We start from the raw sequence: 11,424 nt of genomic DNA, 5'->3' as shown, positions 1-11,424 counted from the left end.
CTTAAAAGAACAGTTTTCACAGCAGGAGTCCACAGACACACGCATACACATACATAATGTTGCAATGTTATGGGAAATTTGCCAATTCAGGTTTAAATCTACTCTATACCCAAATGAAATCACTACATAGTACATATATATACATATATATATAAGTAAAAAATTAAGGGCGAAAATTCCTTCAAAGGGATGCGTAAAACATCCAATTCATGTCAGTTGAATTATATAATATAATGAAATATAATGAAATTATTGTATACAGTGCTCAGGTGCACCACAACTTGTCAGAACGTACGTATAAAGTACATGCAGTGATGTACAAATGTCTGGAGAGTGGACAGTGTATGAGTCAGATACAAGCTTGTGTGTGTATGGAGGGGAGAAAATCAGGTGTAGTGTTGGCGAATCTCAGGAAGCATGGAAGTTTTGAAGGATGCAGTGCTCCGACAACTAACAACTGATGCCGGCAGTTTGTTCCATGCCCCAGCAACTCTCAGCGTGAAAAAATGTTTCCTGAAGTCATGGGAGCTGTGCTGTTTTCTGACTTTGTAAATATGTCCACGGGTGTTAGATGAGTGGAGTTTGAAAAGGTTCTCAGAGTTATTGTTTGTAACATGGTGGATAATTTTATGGGTGTCTGCCAAGTCAGCTGCCAGACGTCGGAGTTTCAGTGTGTTCATGCCCAGGGAAGTAAGGCGTTCAGGATATGGCAAATGCCTGATGGAGGGTATTCTTTTGGTTGCACGTCGCTGAACAGCTTCCAAACGATTGATATCCTGGACAAGATAGGGGTTCCAGACCGGTGATGCAAATTCCAGGTGAGGTCTTACCATAGCTATATATGTCTTACCATACATATATATGTATGAATGCAGGAATTAGCTCTGATAATGATTATATAAGCGAATTGAATTGTTTATATATCCAAAAATGTAAGTTGAAACAAATTGTTGGCTTTTTTGGTTTTTTAATAATCGTTTATGTTATATTTTATTATGTTCATAGTATGTTATGTTATACTATAATATAAATAAATTATTGGATTGTCTATTGTATCTCTGTTTAATTTATTGTTTATAAATATATATATATATATATATATATGTATATATATATATATATATAAATGATAGACTATCCAGTCTCTCTATATATATAAATAGATAAATGGTACAACAAGGCACCAATATTTATTGGAAAATAGCAATCGATATATATATATATATGACTGTGGGAAACCATCATTGATCATTAAGAACATTAGGCACACAGGCAAAATTATACTTTACACTTGAGGCTATGTGTGTATGTATGTATGTGTGTGTATATGTATGCATGCATGTATATAGGTATGCATGTATGTACGTACGTCCCAGTGTAACATTACACACATCCAACAGAGCATGCTTGCTCCACTTCTGTCCAACCTTCTCACATGTGAGAACTCGTAACCGACCAAAAACATAAAGGACCATAATATTTCTGTTATCCACCACCCTAGTTCTTGGTAACCCACCACTCTCTAACCACACTGAAGTAACAAGAACAAAAATTTCTTTATAATAATGTTTATTATGACCTGATTTTTAAAAAAATATTACAAGAAAAAGGAACAGAATTCCAAAAACTCAACTTTTGTTTCCATCGAAGGTTTTTGTATGTTTTTTTTTTTGTTTTATGCTCATTCATTACCCCTTTAACTCTATTGTTACCCTATTTCTGTAGAAATACAATTACCTTTATTTCAATTAATTTTGAAAGCAACGAAGGATTTAGAACAATAGCTTTGCCATTATTGAGTTAGAATTTGGAACATGAATTAACGGGAAATTTAATTGGAAGATTTTAATTAAGATCCCTTTAACCCTTTTTTTTTAATGATATTTCTGCGGGAACACTCTACCTTTGTTTCAATTCGTTTTGAAAATAATGAAGAATTTCGTAAAATAATGTTGTAAAATAATTAATCTGGTGTTTGGAACATAAATTAGCATGAAAATTTTATGGAAGATTATGGTTTTCTATGATACAAATTTCAGAAGAGAAAAGTTCTGTCGTTGCCTCAGGAATGGCCTCAGGCAGGTTTTCTACAAAATGATTAATTATGAGTTTGTTTTGTTTTTGTTTTTTCAACTTCTTTTCCATTTATTTTTGTTTTAATCCCAAAGTTTTCTTCATAGCATTCATAACTGTATTGGTGTTGCACTGGTGGTGGTGGTGTTGGCGGTGGTGTTGGTGGTAGTGGTGGTGGTGGTGGGGTGGGGGGTAGCTAATGGTATTGTTAGTTGTCACAAGTAAAATATCCTGTTCTTCAATATTCTTCAAACTTTGAACCCTGTGTGTGTGTGTGTGTGCATGTGCACGCATATGTGTATGTGTGTGAGTGTATGTGTGTGTGCATGTTAATTCGTGTGTGCATGTTAATTCGCGTGTGTGTGTTTGTGTGTGTGTGTGCATTTGCATGATATCACCTCCCTCACAAGCACAGCAGATTACATTGTGGTCTGATAAACCCTGTTTCATAATTGGGTCATCAACAACAACTAAACCAATTCTGCTGACCAAGCATGCCTTGTAAGGAGGGCTGCTAGAAACCCATCCTGTGAAAAGAATTAAAGAACCCAACACCAAGTCATCAACTGTGTAATAAATGTGTGGGAACACAGAAACCCTTGTAATGGTGACCAAGGGTGCAGTGGGGACACTCGAGAGCGATAAACATAATTTTTTACATTATTTACATTTGACGGATATTTGTCCTCATCTTGTTTGTTGTTAAAACAACGTTTCAGCTGGTATACCCTCCAGCCTTCTTCAGGTGTCTTGGGGAAATTTCGAACCTGGGTTATCAGGAAGGAGTGAGAAGGAGGGAGAGGGAGGGGAAGGGAGGGGAAGGGGAATAAAAAGGTGTGATGGAAACAGAAATGAATTAACTATCTTTGCATGAACCCTGTAGAAGTTAGTAATCTTCGGTCAAATCATCTTCACTGCCTGGAAATATAAAGAAGATATAATATATATAATATCTATTTCTTTATTTTATATTTATTTCTTTATTACATGATATATATATATACAATTCATAATTAAGGGCAAACGAAAAAATTTCTAATGCCAGATATGCCGAAAAATTGGACATATTGTCCATTAACCATATAATTTTTTCACAATATGCACGCTACTCGAAAAAAGGTCGACAGAAATTTCTAAAACATTCCATTATTAATCATATCATACCGATTTCAGGGTCCGAAAATTTTTTTGTTTGCCCTTAATTATGAATTGTTTATAGATTTAACCTTTAAAGGTATTTTTTGATATGCTGGCCATTGATAAAATTTTTTTTGAAAAAGAATATATTTTTTTCGAAAAAAATTTTTATCCTTCATTAGATATATATATATATATATATATATATAAACACACACATTTCATAAAAAATATATAATATAGACAAAAGAAAAAGAAAATGAATTAACGTTAATACATATAATTTTTATACATGCATGCATGCACACATGTGCACATGTGTGTGTGTAATTTATGTATAATATATAGAATATCTATGATATTATTGTACATGTTCCTGCATTTCTGTCTGTTCTGTTTGTGTTGTTTATGCCAATGGAGGTAATAACTCAAATGGAGAAATGTGTGTTTGTGTGTATATATATATATATATATGCTTCTGAGCTGGTGGCACATAAAAAGCACCATCCAAACGTGGCTGATGCCAGCCCTGCCCTCGCTGGCTTCCGTGCCAGTGGTACGTTAAAAGCACCAACCGATTGTGGCCGATGCAAGACTCCCCTGGCATGTAAAAAGCACCCACTACACTCGCAGAGTGGTTGGCGTTAGGAAGGGCATCCAGCTGTAGAAACACTGTCAGATCAGACTGGAGCCTGGTGCAGCCCCTGGCTTCCCAGACCCCGGTCGAACCATCCAACACATGCTGGCGCGGAAAACGGACGTTAAACGATGATGATATATATATATATATATATATAAAATTAGAAAAAAAACACCTTTTATCAGTTCAAAAGGAACAATTAAATTACACCATCTAGAAAATTACATATAATAGAAAAGTTAAAATTAAAATAACAATAAAATGTAAAGATTAAGTAAATTGCAAAAATAATAATAATAACGTATATAATAGGTAGAAATATATATATATATATATATATAGAGAGAGAGAGAGAGAGAATTTAGCACAGAAGTAAGTCTAAAACATTTCAATTTAAAAAGGAATTTAATAAAAATGATTTTAAAAGATTATTTTTAAAATTATATAAAGAAGATATTACCAGTTTTTATTAATCTCATCTTATCAAATATCAGTAAAATTTTATAAAAAGTTTAAATAAAAACAGTTTATCTTCTGTTTGGGGGTCAAGAACATGTATATATATATATATATATATATATATATATATGTGTATATATATTTTAAATTCAACTTACGTTGAAAGTCATCAAACAAGGTTTACTTTAGATGTATTGAAAGATAAGGAAATAATTTTATTCTCAAATGCAGGATAATGCTAATAATATAGAATGAACAGGATAAGCTATCCATATTTTGCAGAAAAATTTGTCGGCAACCAGCCATGAGACCCAAACTCACATCCCTGCGATTACACGTCAAGTGCTTTACCATTAAGCTAAAATGTCCAACGACAAATTCTTCTTCAGTATTAGGATATATAAATCTAGCTTTATAAGACGCTAGCGTATGTTAAATTCAACTTACATTAAAAGTCAATAAAGTTTGCTTTAGAAACGTTGAGATGTATTGAAAGACACAGATAAGGAAATAATTTTATTCTCAAACGCAGGATAACGCTTATATATATATATATATATCTTTTACTTGTTTCAGTCATTTGACTGCAGCCATGCTGGAGCACCACCTTTAGCCGAGCAAATCGACTCCGGGACTTATTCTTTGTAAGCCCAGTACTTATTCTATCGGTCTCTTTTGCCGAACTGCTAAGTGACAGGGACGAAAACACACCAGCATCGGTTGTCAAGCAATGCTAGGTGGACAAATACAAACACACAAACACATACACACACACATATATATATATATATACAAATATACGACAGGCTTCTTTCAGTTTCCGTCTACGAAATCCACTCACAAGGCATTGGTCGGCGGCCCGGGGCTATAGCAGAAGACACTTGCCCAAGATGCCACGCAGTGGGACTGAACCCGGAACCATGTGGTTGGTTAGCGAGCTACTTACCACACAGCCACTCCTGCGCCTATATATATATATTTACACACACATACACATATGCAAAGACAGGAACAGATATTTACATGTATGTGTATGTTTGTGTGTGTTACTGTTTTGTATATGTGTGTGCATGTGTGAGAGAGAGAGAGAGAGAGAGAGAGAGAAAGAGAGAAAGAGAGAAAGAGAGAGAGTCAGTGAGAGACAGAGACAGACAGAGTATATTATCCAAAAAAAATTCAATAAACCATCCAACAGAATCAATGCATAAGCTACCTATATTAACACAAAACAATGTAGCCTATACGTGTGTGCAGCCTATAGAAATAGGAATCTGGCTATATTGCCTACTAGCAGTATCGCCCGGCGTTGCTCGGGTTTGTAAGGGAAATAACTATAAAGCATTTTTAGGGAGTTATAGCCAAAAAATAGAAAAAACTGGAAAAAAAATTATGGTAAATTTTTTTTGAGAGTTAAAAAGGTCGAGTTGCGTCCCCTAGACAGTCTGTGGTTTGTGTTTCTGATTCTCGACCCCATGTCGAATTTATCGATTTTTTTCAGAACTGGGGGAACTTTTCAAAATTTTCGCTGCGTTAGTTTTGAATTATGACATTGGGCTATGTGTGTGTCAAGTTTCATCAGAATCGGTTGAAAGCCGTGGTCAGAGTGAGGGTACGAGAAAACAGACACACAGAAACACACACAGACAAACTGCCGTTTATATAGAGAGAGATTAAGACACAGCATGCAGCAGTATAGACATAAAATATAAGTGTGTCCCATAAAAACAGGTAACAACATTGACATAAAGCAAACAGACGTGAACAGTAAAATGAGGTGCATTTGGTCAATAGAAGAATAGTTAAGTGTAGCATCTGGAGTAATAAATGTCTTTCCCTATACACTATATATGGTGGCCTATATTTAGCCCATTAGCCTATACAAACATACGTGTATATTACGTTATGCAGATATAAACATATAAATATATGTATGTATGTATGTGTTGTGCTGGTGGCATGTAAAATGCACCATCCGATTGTGGCCGTTGTCAGCCTCGTCTGGCACCTTTGCAGGTGACACATAAAAAGCACCCACTACACTCACGGAGTGGTTGGCGTTAGGAAGGGCATCCAGCCGTAGAAACATTGCCAGATCAGACTGGAGCCTGGTGCATGCTTCTGGCTTCCCAGTTGAACCGTCCAACCCATGCTAGCATGGAAAACGGACGTTAAACGATGATGATGTGTTGTGTGTGTGGAAAACAACATTCGAATGGGGTCGCTGCCAGTAACACATAAAAACACCTTTTGAGCGTGGTCGTTGCCAGAACCTCCTGACTGGCCCTCATGCCAGTGGCACGTAAAAGCACCCAGTACACTCTCGGAGTGGTTGGCGTTAGGAAGGGCATCCAGCTGTAGAAACTTGTCAGATAGAAATGGGAACCTGGCTCACCAGCCCTCAGTCAAACAGTCCGAACCAACCCATGCCAGCATGGAAAGGGGACGTTAAACGACGGTGATGATGATGATGACAATTGATGGTAACAACTTTCCATCTCCAAGAGACGAACAGTTAAATTTGTTTCTGTATAGAATCTGATGAGCTGTCCACAAAGCTGCAGCCTTCATGGATACGAAACCATTGGTCACTCTATGACCAGACTTTATCTTTAGTGCTTTCATATATATATATATATACTAGCAGTATTGCCCGGCTCAACGGGGATTTCAGGGGAGAGTTTCAGGGAGTCACTTGGTGATGTATCGTGATGATCAAAAATCCAGCCTGCTAAAATTTAGTTAAAGTAATTCAAACTGCAAACTTAACGCAAAATGGTCACATTTAATTCAAAGCATTAAAAATGTTATGAAAACAATTGGTATGTGTTCACAAAGTCCAAACGATTAATATGAAAAAACCCTCCAGGCTACATCCCGAAAATTCATTTTTTTGACGAATTTCTACAATGTTTATGGCGATTCGTTTTAATATCTTGATTTTTTATTTTTCATGCAATTTACGCATGCTTGCACGCGTGGTGAACACAGTTCACGTCAAACAACTGACTGAGTAGAGTTCACTATTCAATGCATGGGATAAGGCCTAAACAAACACATTATCGATTTTTGCACTTGCGAGATGAATTTCGGAACAGAAATAGCGCAGTTCAATTTTCATTTGCCTAAACTTTAAGTGACCCATTTTTGGTGGTTCTACGATTTGTTGGCTAGGAAGAGATGTGCCGGGAAGTTAAACACAGACACACACACAGACACACAAGTTGAGTTTTATATATATATATATATATATATAAGGCATTGGTCGGCCGGGGCTATAGCAGAAGAACTTGCCCAAGATGCCACACAGTGGGACTGAACCCAGAACCATGTGGTTGGTTAGCAAGCTACTTACCACACAGCCACTCCTGCGCCTATATATACATATATATACTTGTTAAAGAAGACAACAAATGCTAATCAAGGCAAGCATCTCAAGTTGTACACATTATTACTGCAACAGCTTGTCCAAAGAGTTCAAACTGTGTCCCTCCCCGAAATGTCCTCAACCTCAGACGAAACGGGATCCAAAGCCAGACAGGTGAGATTAAGACTGATCTTCTTACCTTCTACCAACAATACATGGACAGCTTTGAGCCTCTGATAATGCTAAGCATGAGAACCTTATCATGTACTGAACTTGCCCTGGTTTATCGCCTGACATACGTCCGAAGCTGCACTTTGTAGCTTCCTCGAATCATAACTGAGCACCACATAAGGGCTTTAGCCTACTTGATAATGGACAGAGCTGGAAATCTGTCAAGTCTGGTGACATAGGAAAGAAGAATGTAATCTGGACTGAAAGATATCAAACCAACAATTTAGCAGCAAGATAACAACCCTGGGAAACGAAACAAGAATTGTGTGCTATACTCGTTCTCTCATGATGGGCTTAAATCCAGATATAAAGTATTAGTTTATGCAATAAATTCCACCCTTTAACCCCTGTGTTTCAAGCATTTATCCTCTGTTCATTACACTCAGTTACATTTTTTACCTTTGCAAAGGTATTTTTGGTATTGCAAAGATATTAGCATGGCTTGCTTTGAACTTGTTTCACAAAGACCACTTCAGTCACCATAGGAATGATTTGGTGACTGGTTTCACTCAAGCTTTCCAGCAATCCTTTAGCAGCGATTTGAACCAATCACAGGAAGAGGTATATATAAGCATGTCAACACTTGTATTTGGGAGTTGTTTACTGTTCCCCAAAATACCACCAAAGGCACAGCTTTTTGGCATTCTCAAAACTTCATTTAAAAAAACCATCCACCTATCGTTTTATTACTGGTGATTTCAGATACCCAGAGATTGATCGGAAAACCTTTCACCAATCACAAAGTGTAAATGATTTCCTTGATTTAGAGATGGATTCAGACTGGTCCCTAGTAGTCACTGTCCCTCAACCACCACCTCCCCGACAAGAGGTAAAAATCACTTTGGACCTGCTGTTTTGCACCAGAAATTGTTATCAGCATGACTATCAGAATTTTAGGTGACTCCAGGTCACTAATGAGCAGAAAAAGTTACCACCACCTCCAAACTGCTTGCTTTGACTGGAACTCCTACTGCGCTGAGCTACATCTTCCAAATTGACTTGAATTTATCCATTCTGAAAATGCCAATACCACCCTTCAGCACATCCTTAATTCAATCTAGACCACGTGCAAAGCATCAGTGTTATGAAAATATGTTATAAACCCACCAAAAGTGCAGTTTGAGAGACTGTGGCAGTTTCTTTTGCCAGGAAAGAATGATGAGATGCTGAATACGATTGCAGATTACAGAGAACAGAAGCTAAAAGAAAAAGACGATGGTGCAATGGAGTGTATCATGCAGGTGACTAAAAAAGCAGACTTAAATAACAACAAACCTTGAAAAGTGTTCTGGAAAAATGTGTGTTGAAAACAAGGGCCTCATTCTCCAGTTGGCCCTCTTCATGAATCCCACACACAGATCAGATGAATGATGATCCTAAAGAGGGCACAGAACTGACTGCCAAATGCTATGCTAGCATTTTTGCTGTTGGATATCCAAACATACTATCTTTGCTGCTACTGGAATCTAATTCCATAAAATCTGTTGGGTTTACTCCCACAAAGCTGGGATATCAATTCAAGCTTATGAACAACGATATTTCCTCTGGTCTTCATGGTGTTACTTGTCTGCTTCTTAAATGTAGCAGCCTCTTTCTGCTGCAGGAGTTTTCGCTCTTTCCAGTTCTGACTTAACAGTTTTAACCCAGAACAGTGGAAAACTGCCAGCTTTATTTCCATCCAAAAAGAGTGATCACACATCACCTGTTAATTACCATCCAGTCAATCTCACCAGCTGCATCACCAAATTCAAGATCTGGTGTCAGAGAGAGATATATTTCTTTACTACCCACAAGGGGCTAAACACAGAGGGGACAAACACGGACAGACAAACGGATTAAGTTGATTATATCGACCCCAATGTGCAACTGGTACTTAATTTATCGACCTCGAAAGGATGAAAGGCAAAGTCGACCTCGGCGGAATTTGAACCCAGGACGTAGCAGCAGATGAAATACGGCTACGCATTTCGCCCAGCGTGCTAACGATTCTACCAGCTTGCCGCCTTTCGTGTCAGAGAGATAGTTCAGAACTCTCATAACCTTATTCATCCCTCACAGTTTCAATTTATTTTGAACTCCAGCTACTGTGACCAACTCATCAAGTTTCTTAAAGACATAACCTGAATCACAGACGGCATCTCATGGGTTGATGTTATCTCTCTTGACTTTGCCAAAGCCTTTAATTCTGTGCCATGCAACTGACTCATGGTGAAGCTCAATAAACATTAGCTTCTGTGTGAAGGACTCACGTTTATAACTGGTTGACGTCCCTTATTCTTAGCTGAAAAGAGGTGGTTGCAGTACTAGAACAACATTCTGCAGTTATGAAATGACATCTGGTGTCTTGCAAGGAACTGTCCTTGGTCCCCTGTAATTTGTTGTATATATTAATAAAATAGATGCCAACTTGAAGCATGTCACTGTATTAGAATACATAGATGACATTAAACTGTACATGGAGATAAAAAAAATGACTATGTGCCATAGATCTTTCTTGGATCTGACCTGGACACAATTCAGCAATGGATTACTCACTGACAACTCAAGCTGTCTCTGGACAAATACATCACAGTACACTTCAGGAAGAAAAAAAATTGGAATTTACCAACTTCCTCCACAAAACCAACCTTAAGAAGTTTGCTGGTAAATGTGACCTGGGAAATAATCATCAGCAATGATCAGTGATGGATGAAACTTATATCTAAAATTGTTAAAAAGACCAAAAATGTCTTGGCATCACTCACGAAGACCTCTGGCATTTGTTCACCAGTTATCTCTTTAAAGCTAAGACTTACAGTTTGCATCTCCAGCCTGGAACTCTCATCTTGTCCAGAATCTCAATCTGATGGAAATTGTTCAGGAACTTGCAATTAAACAAATGCTCTCTGTCTGTCACTTACCATATCTTGAATATCTTGCTTCTCGGGGCAAGTGATCATGTCTAGCAGCTGATTTGGTAGAAGCCCAAAAAATTATTCACCATCTTTCCAACATCGACCGTGGCCACCATTTTTTAATTCGATATCTCTATCATCGCTCAACATGCTTACAAAATCAAAAAAGGTGCAGACTTTCAGACATATTTTTTCAAGCTCAGAATTGTCAAAACAAGACAGTTGTAAGCTGTGAGGACACAGCATCCTTTAAAAATTCCATACTTCCCAAAATTCCTCAATACTATGCCTGACAGACTTATGCACTTTTTTCTCTTCATATCTATGGATGGATTCAGACAGACAAACCACAACCTGAGAGGATGTTGCACAACTGGAATATGGTTATAATGCATTACAGAAGATAGTGGAAGAATCTGGGTATCAGAAAGTGGTAACCTTGCTGGTTGATGCTCCGTTTGAAGAAGGTAGAAATCTACTCTGACCTGCTGGACGCATTTGCAGCTAAATGAAGACACATTTAGGGGAAGAAACGTAACTATATCTTTTATGATCCAGAAATAACGACTCAGTTCATGGAATGGCATCACACGCCTTCAAGATCCAAGAAGTTCAGAATTGGATGT

At 37.4% G+C, this 11,424-nt stretch overlaps 1 long non-coding RNA gene across 1 annotated transcript; it reads right to left on the bottom strand.

Annotated features, from left to right (window-relative positions):
• Window positions 1-2,409: 2,409 nt before the first annotated feature.
• Window positions 2,410-9,671, bottom strand: LOC118767789. Its single transcript, XR_005003705.1, has 2 exons — window positions 9,180-9,671; window positions 2,410-2,991 (listed from the first exon to the last, which is right to left on the bottom strand). It is a non-coding gene; the product is annotated as an uncharacterized LOC118767789 (long non-coding RNA).
• Window positions 9,672-11,424: the final 1,753 nt, after the last annotated feature.

Source organism: Octopus sinensis, linkage group LG24, assembly GCF_006345805.1.
Source record: "Octopus sinensis linkage group LG24, ASM634580v1, whole genome shotgun sequence".
NCBI classification, from domain to species: domain Eukaryota; kingdom Metazoa; phylum Mollusca; class Cephalopoda; order Octopoda; family Octopodidae; genus Octopus; species Octopus sinensis.
Note: the sequence above shows the minus strand (reverse complement) of the source record. Positions and strands in the feature narration are given on the sequence as shown.